The sequence below is a fragment of the Triticum aestivum genome, chromosome 3D, assembly GCF_018294505.1.
Source record: "Triticum aestivum cultivar Chinese Spring chromosome 3D, IWGSC CS RefSeq v2.1, whole genome shotgun sequence".
NCBI lineage: Eukaryota > Viridiplantae > Streptophyta > Magnoliopsida > Poales > Poaceae > Triticum > Triticum aestivum.
In genome coordinates, this window is record NC_057802.1 from 359,578,562 (window position 1) to 359,589,819 (window position 11,258).

Genomic DNA, 11,258 nt, shown 5'->3' on the forward strand with positions numbered 1-11,258 from the left:
AGGGCTCGGGTGGCGCGGCTTATAAAGCCCCCCCGGGCGGAGTCCCGCTCGGGTACGGCCCGGAGTCGGTTACTCTTTTTTTTAATAATTCCGACGTGCAGAAAAAGAAAGAAAGAAGTACTAAACGGACTCCAGAAATCCCGAAATATATTTTTCCCGTCCTCTAAAAATAGGCCGGACAAGGTGAACATTTATTTGGGCCTAAAATGAAATTTTGAAAAATGCATATTTTTCCTAATTCAAATAAAATAGCGATAAAACTCCGAATAAAAATCTTATTTGATTTTAATATTAAATCTCCGATATTTCTTTATTTTGAGGAAGTGATTTTATCCTCTCTCTTTTATTTTATAAAAGAAATATTCAAAGAGAAAAATAATTAAAATCAAATGATCCTCTTTTCAAATTTCGAGAAAAACTCGAATATGAAAATAATGAAATCCCCAACTCTCTCCGTGGGTCCTTGAGTTGCGTAGAATTTCTAGGATCAAACCAAAATGCAAGTAAAATATGATATGCAATGATGATCTAATGTATAACATTCCAAATTGAAAATTTGGGATGTTACAGCCATTCGCCGTCGACGCGCGCGTAGCCGCGACATGCAGGCAGAGAAAGAAACCGCCGCGGATGTCGACGAGGTGATGCGGCTACGCGGATGTGGACGAGGTGACGGGCAGCATGTCCCCGCCCGCCGCCATCATCGAGGAAAAGTAGAACACGGGAGGCCGCCGCCGATTGTATCCCATGAAGGCCACCGCCGAGGTGACGCCGGCGAATACATCCGGTGTCTTGCTCGATTCTTCTTCTGCCGGATGCTGGAGAGGACAAAGAGATCGGGCGGCGACCATTAGATTAGGTATTTTAATTCTACCAGGCTGGTTGTAATGGGAGTATTATAGGTAGTATCATGCATGCCAACTACTCCCTCTGTTCCTAAATATAGGAGTATTATAAGCGCATGGTTAATAGTATAACCAGCTGATGGCTACATGACACTACCACGTCATCTATAGCCAACCTTGTAGCCTTCAAGTATAATACTCCCTCCGTCTAGGTGTCATCTTACTAAGAGCAAGTATAATAGAGCTGAGTCAGCGGGCTATAAGGAATAAACTAGTATATTTGCTTAGTTGGAGGAAAGAGAAGAGGAGAGAGAAGGTAAGCGGGCTCTTCGTGAAGAGCCAGCTCTAGCACGTGCTCCTAGGCACTTTGTGAGAATGAAAGGTGGGCCACATGATAAAGAAGTAGTACACTCTTTTGATGTACTATTATACATGTTGGCTATAAGATGGGCTGTAGATGACATGGCACTGGCTTTTAGCCAGCAGCTGGCTATACTATTAACCATGCTCTAAAACCAAATAATCCCAAAATACTTAGGCGCGGTGCATTAACTTCTACGTCGTTTCTTGTTTCTTGACATATCAACCAAAGAGATGTGGGTGTGCATGCTTTTAATGACTTCAGACTAGCAAACACGACATGCAGTGGTTAGTTCATTGCATGCAATGCTATTAATTAGAAAATAAACATTAAGTTCTCTCGTCTCTTCCGAAAGTCGAACAATGATGATGGTACTACAGTCGATAGTGTCCTACTAGTAAGCAAAGCTTCTCCTCGTTTGCGAGTAGACCGGACACATCAAAAGTAGTGCATTATCTCCAAAAAGGGTTGACCATGTCCATGGCTACCATCCCGTGCTCCGTCATTCAGTGTGTGCTTCTCGTCGTTCTACGAGTTGACGGGACACATCAAATTTAATACGTATTCAGTACTCTCTCCAAAAAGGGCCGACCATGTCCATCAGTCCATGGCTACCATCCCGTGCTCCGTCATTGAGTACGTGCAGTATTCACGTGCCATCGAGGAGGAAAAATATTACTACGTAGTACTAGGTGCCATCGTAGTGCACGGCTCACTTACGCACTGCTTATCTCCATTTTCTTGCATGACACGTGCACCTTGATGCTAGATGTCCCGCGTGTTGGCAAAAGGATGAACAAAGCTCATGTCAAAAAAAGAGTGGAAGAACATTGATTCCCGACGACCGAGAAGGAGCAAGGAACCTCGTGGTGGAGCGTCTGCACTCATAGTATTTTATATTATTTAGCGATATAAAATCAACCAATCATGTCCATAGTAGACCGGAAGAGTACGAAACACGGCAGCCCAGTGTAGTTACATCATACTGTACATGGCCAACCCACGCTATCACCATATTTCTTGGCCTCCGTGCGACACCTAGCTCTAGTAATCCACCAGCTCGTATCGCTTCTCGCTCCTTATCTCTCTCAAAGTGCGGCGGGCTGGCGTTTTTGCCGTCTATTGAGGTCGGTTAACTCATTACATGTTAGCGACATGCCAAGAGCATTCTAAAAAAAATTACTGTACTCTATTGTTATGCCAAGAAGAGGAAGCGCTTTGACCTACGGACCAAACGAGAGAGGCGTGTGGTGCCGTGAGTGGGTCCAGTTTCTCGTTTTGAACTTGTTTGGGATAGTAGTAACACTTGGTTTTGACTATTGGTAAGATTTTATATACTCCCTCCGTCTAGTGAATAACTCATCTTAGATTGTGCACCGTGACCAAGGAAGAGGGGAAAATGAGAGAAATTAATATTTATTTGCTAATTAATAGCATTGCATGGAATGATCTAACCATTGCATGTCGTGTTTGGTAGTCTAAGTCATTGAAAACATGCACGCCCCACATCTCTTATTGGTGGATATGTCAAGAAACAAGAAACATGGTGGGAGTTAATGCACCGCGCCTAAGTATTTTGGGATTATTTGGTTTTCATAAGGTGACTTATACACCTAGACGGAGGGAGTAGGGCCTAATGTATTCTTCGAGGATGCCTTTGACTATTGATAAGATTTGATATAATTTGAAAATTATATCATTCGAAGATCCTTTCACGTTCCGTTTTCAAAAAGAAAAAAGATCCTTTCACGTACGAATTTGACTGTATGCTTTGAGAAACTTGCATGTCCTATACTGCTCCTGTTTGGATACTCTAACTTAGCTAGAGGTTAGACTAACTCATGACTAACCCTGAACTAACTGTAGCCAAAGAGGTGTTTTGGTGACAGGGTTAGATTGACAATAAGTGCACTTGATGGGGAGAGAAAAGTGATTTTTCAGTGGGCCCAAGGAGGTACTTACTGTGGGAAAGGTGAAGTGATGGTTGCTTCGCCTGAGCAACTTATTAATCTGGGAATATGGGAGTGCCGGCGGATTCAAGGAACAGGGAAATGATGATTACTTCGTCCGAGCAACTTACTGTGGCGAAGGTGGGGCTCTGTGATTTGACTGCTCACTAGTCATTACTACTGCGGCGCAACAACCAGGGTGAATCTTTCCCTGCAGTTGTGCACTCAATATTGCTGCACGGCAGGTGGAGCCGGATGAAGGATGTCCCACATGTCGACGAAACGAAGTTGAATTTTTTTTCTGGCATTGCTATCGATCCTTCAGGATTTGTTTATATGTACGCATAATTTTAATGAAATTGTACTGTGATGATATGAAGGTTTCAACTTTGGTTCCCGTAGGAAAAAAAGGTTTCAACTTAGGATTCTTGTGTCCTCTTGCCTCAAGATTATCTCGTTACAACATTCCATCAAATACAAATGAAACTACTACCATGGCTGCTAATGCATCTCAATGGTTTGCAGATCAGCGCCAATATTCACATCAAAACTGAAGACAAAGTTGTGAGAAGGTGTACAAATAAAGAAAAATATATAATTGATCGATGCTGTCCGTAGGCATGGTTCCATTTCCTGGGCACAGTGTTCATTGCTTGGCAGCTAGTTTCACCCAACGCTGTAGCCAAAAAGGGGGTGTACGGAGGACACCACAATCCGATCATTTTGTGCAGCTCCACTAAAATTGAGCTGACCATCCCTGTTTGCAAAGATATCCAGTCAATGTGATTACAATAATACTGGAACTAGATGATGAAACAGAACACACACAAATAGAAGCCGATCACCTCTGCGATCTCTCTTTAGGACTAACTACTTGTTGGAGAAGATTAGGCAGGAGTTGGATGTGGAGGATAGCAAAACCAATCTCCCTTTCTGCAGTCCCACATAAATGTAAAAACGTTGCCCGTGTGACATTTTGGCAAAACTGCACAAAACACTCTTAAGAAAAAAAGTGATTTGTGCAGTTCACCAAAAGGTCACAATAGCAACGAGGTGAAATGGCTAGCCCTGTTTGCAAAAAAGAGGTAGAAAGGAAACAATTACTGGCGAATAACACGAGTTGAAGACACATACGCCGACAAAAAAGAAGCATATTCCATGTAATAAGGGAAAGATAGCAGCATGGTGGTTTATCAAAAATGGTTTGAGGATGAGATTGCAAGATGGAAAGTACGCCGGCCGAGATACGTTTTAAGCAAACAACTAAAGAAGATCCACATGCAGCAACGTGGGAAGATGGGCAGTGGAGTAAGGCTGGAGGAAGCTGTACCTGAGGGTCGTCGGGATGTTACTAAGAGGGCGCCGGCGGCCAGGATCTGCCCATACTGCGGCAGTGAGCAAGTAGCGAAGGCCCTATCATTCCGGAGCTTGGTCACAGAGAACGATGGGTACCGCAGATCAGGACATGCTGCCTCAACACCGTCGAACGGAGAAACGATGGACATCCTCCCTTTCTGCCAGTGGACAGGATGCGGCTGGATCACTGACCAACGGTGAGAGAGAGAGAGAGAGAGAGAGGCCGCCGCCGCCTTGTGTGAGATGGTGTGACGAGAGACAAACCCTGGCAGGCAGGCTCCATTGTATATAGTGGAGCGAATTTTTCCATTTTCCGTGATAACCCACAAGTATAGGGGATCAATTGTAGCCTCTTTCGCTAAGTAAGAGTGTCGAACCGAACAAGGAGCTAAAGGTAGAACAAATATTCCCTCAAGTTCTATCGACCACCGATACAACTCTACGCACGTTTGACGTTCGCTTTACCTAGAACAAGTATTAAACTAGAAGTACTTTGTAGGTGCTTTTGGACAGGTTTGCAAGATAATAAAGAGCGTGTAATAAAAACTAGGGGCTGTTGTAAGTAAAGAAGCAATAAAGTAAATATAGCGAGTGTGGAAAAGTGGTGGTAGGAGTTGCGAAATTGTCCCTAAGCAATTGACTACTTTACTAGACCGATAGCAAGTTTTATGTGGGAGAGGCCACTGCTAGCATGTCATCCCTGACATGGAATTCCATGCACTTATGATTGGAACTATTAGCAAGCATCCGCAACTACTAACGTTCATTAAGGTAAAACCCAACCATAGCATTAAGATATATTGGTCCCCCTTCAATCCCGTATGCATCAATTTCTATGCTAGGCTGAAGCTTCTGTCACCCTTGCCCTCCAATACATAGCCCTATCAACATACAACTAACCCTAAGGTGTGATCCACGCGCGCGCTCATATGATGGGCACCAATGGACAGCAACATAACCACAAGCAAATTAAATCAATCATAGCAATTCATCAACCACCGATAGGACAAAGAAAATCTACTCAGACATCATAGGATGGCAACACATCATTGGATAATAATATGAAGCATAAAGCACCATGTTCAAGTAGAGGGTACAGCGGGTTGTGGGAGAGTGGACCGCTGTAGATAGAGGGGGGAAGGTGATGGAGATGTTGGTGAAGATGGCGGTGGTGTTGGTGAAGATCGCGGTGATGATGATGGCCCCCGGCGGCGTTCCGGCGCCACCGGAATCGAGGGGGAGAGAGCCCCCCTCCTTCTTCTTCCTTGACCTTCTCCCTAGATGGGAGAAGGGTTTCCCCTCTGGTCCATGGTCTCCATGGCTTGGGAGGGGTGAGAGCCCCTCCGAGATTGGATCTGCCTCTCCCTGTTTCTGCGTTCCCTGATTCTGCCCTGGCACCGTTTCTTTTATATCCAGAGATCCGTAACTCCGATTGGGGTGAATCTTTCGCCCAGATCTTTCTCATAAAATTAGCTTTCTTGCGGCAAAAGAAGAGCGTCAACTGCCTTACGGGGTGCCCACGAGGGTCCAGGGCGCGCCTGCCCCTGCCTCGTGGCCCCCTCGGGCACCGTCTCGCATTGATTTTACTTCCCAAAAATCATAAATATTCCAAAATAATTCTCCGTCCGTTTTTATCCCATTTGTACTCTGTTTGATATTGGGTTTCTGCGAAACATAAAACATGCAACAAACATGAACTGGCACTGGGCACTGGATCAATATGTTAGTCCCAAAAATAGTATAAAAAGTTGCCAAAAAGTATATGAAAGTTGCATAATATTGGCATGGAACAATAAAAAATTATAGATACGACGGAGACGTATCATTCCCCACGGCAATCGTTTTATATTCAATACCACGCGCCATTGAGGAGGAATATATAACTTTATTTAATACAAACGCGTCAAGTCGAACTTTGTTCCGTCTAGGCGTGGTACCCGACCCTCCTTCGAGTAAACAACTGCTACACGCGTCAAATTATCATGTGGGCTGCCTTTTCATATATAAACGAACTCCACCCTGTACCCGCGCGAGTGTGGCCGGGAACGAGACGTGAGTACGTGCATCCTGCGTGCACCTCTTCTTTAGGTGCAGGTACGTACGTGGGTGGGTGTGAGAGAGATGGTTTGTGCGAAACCGAGGCAATGTGTCGATGATATCTCAAACAAAAAAAGTAACATATGCAATGTGTGTGAAACAGAGTCATGGATATATCATATATAGAGGGAGCGATCCACGAGAAGAGAGTGGAGGGATCATCGGCGTGAGATATCGATAGAATCAAAAACAGGGATGAAGTGTGTGGCTGCGCGATCGATAAAGAGTGCCATCGAATTTGTGTTTGCCCACGTCAAAGATACAGGGCGGCCGGCCTACTGGAATTTGAGAGGGCAGAGGTGCAGTTTTTCTCTGTGGCTTGGATACCTACCTATAATGTTCGACTATTGGTGGGGTGGGGGGAGGGGGCAGAGACCTAACTATAGAGAGGTAGATCGACTAGTATATGTGTGGAGAAGGAGAGAGACCTAGCTATGTATAGAGGGAGATCGATCGGCATCCATGGATATTTGCAGCAGAGGAATAAGGTTGGGAGAAAGACAAAGGTAGAGTGTCGGAGGGTTGGTGGTGGAGTGGCGTCTCACAAATGGTGGGAGAGGCCTGCTAGACAAACGGAGGGTATGAGTGCAATATCAATAAGAGAGGGTGGGGATGTCTGTTTGTCTATGCACGTGCGTGTGAGAGACGGGTCGGGAGGTATGCAAGGATTATGAGGGGAGATGATATGGTTGTGGTAAGCATACGTAACTACATAGGAAGATCAACTGTCGTGTATCCGAGAAAAGGAGAGACATAACTAGTGAGGTAAGTCTATCGGTGCGTGGGGAAAAGAATTATAGTCGACCTAGCTATATGTAGGGAGATCAGTACGTATACATGCATGCATGTGTTAGAAGCAAATAAGGTCCGAAGAGACAGATAGGGGGAGAGGGGTGCGGCTAGGAGGTGGTGCGAGAGGCCTACTATGTCGAGGGGGAGGAGTGTGCGACTATGAGATCGATGAAAAGAGGGGCGGGAGTGTGCACCTGCGTGGAACCGTATTGGACATAGGGGGCATGGACGGTGAGAAGAGAAGAGGGGAAGTATGTGTTTGTGGTAGGCACACTTGGCTAGAGAGGTATATCGACCGGTGTGTGCCGGAAAGGAGTCGGGGGGCCTACACGCACCGCGGGTGAACGACCTAAAGAGAAATAACGAACGTGCGCGATGGGGGGAACGCTGAGGGAGGGTGAGAGGGGGCGGGCGTGTGCATGCGCGATAGAAAATTAGCGCTAGCTAGCTACAAAGAGAAGAGGATCGTGAAGGTGTTAAAGATGAACATAGATCATAATTCATTATAAAAGAGTGGATACGGATACTTGAAGAAGATATCATAATGTAGAACATTGATTATAATTTGGGCTAATGTGTGGCTTTTGCAGCTCAAGGCTAAATACTTGTCATAATGTAGGGGGCGGGGCACTATACTTTGTGTGATAAACACGGTGTACGTATGGAACATGGTTTAGATTATGAATATATAGTTAGTACATCAAATGTACTATTATTTGGAATCAACATCAAGTGTATTCAAAAAATTGAATTCGAGTTCATATAGTACACATAGTTCATATCTATCTCTATAGTAATCATGTAGTGTGTTGTTAAGGTAATAGACGAATGATGGTTGAAGTTGGCAACAATCATGATTGTAGATTCTTATTGAAATAGAGAAATGAATTCAAATTCAGTTCGAATTGCAGCGGTAGTATAGACATTTGGAATGCACTAAAATGTTGGCATGAGTAGGTTACATGCATTATACAGCCAGCGAAAAAATTTAATTGGACATAGCATGGATCCATACTCCCTCCTTCCATTTATAGAGGGCCTAATGCGTTTTTTAAGACCGCCTTTGACTATTGACAAGATTAATAGTACATGACATGCACAATGTGAAAATTATATCATTGAAAGCTCCTTTCACACACGAATTTAACGGTGTGCTTTGTGTAAGTTGCATGTCATATATGATTGCTCCAATATTTGGTTGGTCAAATTTAGCCTCGAAAAACGCATTAGGCCCTATATAGATGGAAGGAGGGAGTAGCTTTGAATAGCATTTGTATAGTAAAACGGGACAAGACTCTCTCTTTGTGTGGCGTGAATAGTTTTTATTTTTTCTTTTTTTTCGTTGAGGGAAGTGAGAATTGATTTGGTACGTACAAGTAAAATATTACACGTTAGGCTTGTCCCTAAAATTCAACCCGCGCCTTGTTATATCCCGAAAATTCAGATATCGTGCTCCCAAAACTGGCGCCTTCACAACCCACGCCTTGCTATCCCGAAATTACAACGCGCGCGAAAACTCCCTCCAACTGCCAAATCCCGACACGCGAAATCCCCCTTCTAACCCTGAGCCGAAAGGGCCGCTAGTTCAAATCAGTGGGGGTACTTTTGTAACACACCCTACATTTTGGACAAGCGCGTCCTTAAGTCATGGTTCCCCCCTCCCATTGCCTTCTTTTCGCCATTCGAAATCTGGCCGCCATAACCTCTCCGCTCCAGCCGCGAAACCCCACCCTCCTCCGTCCGCCACCTCACCGCTGCCCAGCCGGAGCCTCTTCCCCGACGACGTCGTTCACCGCAACAGCTCGCGTCCCTCATCCGCCTCCCCAGATGAGGATCCGTCGTTCCGCCGGTTCAGCCGCCCCGTCCTCCACCTCCAAGGAGCTGCTCCGATGATCGCCTCGTCTATCGCGGCAGCTCCATCCCCATAGCGCCGCCTTAACCTGCTCCACCGGAACCTCAGCATCCTCGCCGACTCCTCGGACGAAGCCGAGGCCTACTCGGTGCCACCAAAGAGGTTGTACACTCATCGCATCGCACCTTCTCCTTAACTCGACCTCCCAGCGCCGACGGTTCTCCATCCCGCACCCCCATGGAGCGGCTACCTCGAAGCCGGCGCCGCGGGCGACATCTCCACGGCGGCTCTCCCCAGTGCGAGGCCCCTTCGACGGCGGCGTCCACACCAGCCGGATCTGCTGCTGCTGCTCTAGCTGTCGCTCGCGCTGCTGCTGCTCCGGCTCTCGCTCGCTCACGCTGCTGCTGCTGCTCCGGCTCTCGCTCGCTCGCACTGCTGCTCTCCCCCTCGCTCGTGCTGCTGCTCTGCTCCGATTTAGCTACACTTCAGTCGACTGAATCGACTTTTGGGTCAGTAGATTTTCAAGGGGTGGTGGGTCTCGCCGGAGTTAAGGAAGAACCACCCGCAGCAGGGAGGGGGCTCGCCGGAGAGGTACCCCACTATCTATCTTAGGGTTCTGGGTGGGGTGCTACTCGCCGGCAGTGGGGGAGGGCGCGGTGGTGGGGTGGTGCCGTGGGGATCGCCGGAGAAAAAGCTTGGCGCGGGGGGGGGGGGGGGTCCTAGAGGTCTGGCCGGGGTGGCGGCGGACCGACGATGGGGAGTTGTTTCGGGGCGGCGAGGCGGTGGTGGACCGGCGGTGGGGAGTTGTTTCGGGGCGGTGAGGCGGCGGCGGACCGGCGGTGGGAAGTTGTTTCGGGGCGGCGAGGCGGCGCGGGGTTCTACCGGTGGTGGCTGGCAGCTCAAGGGGGTGCAGGTTGAAGATGAACTACAGGCCCTCCCTAAACTATCCCATGTGAAGTGCCTCTCTGCTACCATTGCGTTCAGTTTCGACAGTAACATTCAGATTCCACAGTAATTTCAGTTTCAACAGTTAAGTTCAGAGTCAACAGTTTTTACCTCATCTGTTGTAGTCATGTGGTTTTGGTGATGTAAATTTTACATCTATCACTTTTTGGTAATGCATTTTACATCATCTATTGGAGATTCTATTAGAATCCCACTTGAGATTAACGATGTCTGTCTTGTGCTGCTTCAGCCTTGATGTCTTACGGCTCACCAGAGCTGCTCCAAGGATGGAACGATCCATCACAACGGAGCAGTGCCCTGGACGCCGTCTACAAATTCCTCAGATCTTCCTCCACACCCCGACAACCACCTCTGCCTCAACTTCTTCAGCGACCAACCCAATGATGCTGAGGTCGACACGGCTATGGCAAAGAGGTTGTACACTTGTCGCATCACTTATTACTCTACATTCATGTCGATCCATTAGGGCTATTGTGGTTCAACGGAAAAACATAGCAATAGGAAATTTTCCTATGGCACTCTACTATTCAATTATTCATGCATTTTGTTGAAAGGAATGGAGCAAAACATCCACCTGGACCTACTTTTCAAAATCCTATGCATGAAAACAAGACCAAGTGCATTAGTGGCAGAATAACATTCTAACTGTACACGCTTTCATATGGTTTCACTTTTTTTGGCCATGTTCCTTTGCATTCCTCTGCTCCTCCTTTTCCTGTGAACCAAACACCCAAGTTGACGGAAATCCTGTGTTCACAAATGCTCTGTTTCCCATGTGCATTCCTATCCTATTCCGGTGTTTTTCCTCCTATCACTGCGTTTTTAGAATCATGCAAGCCAAATGAGCCCGTACAGAATTACTTCAGTTACAGGTAGGTGTCGAAGAAAACTTTGTGTGGTTTGTCTTGCTCCTGCCGCGATGTCGTCCACCTCACCTGAGCCGCTCCATCGACAGAAGCATCCAACAAACCAGACATCACAACTCCTGACCGTCTTTCATCGCCTTAGATCTCCTTCCCTGCCGCCGGCACCCACCGCAA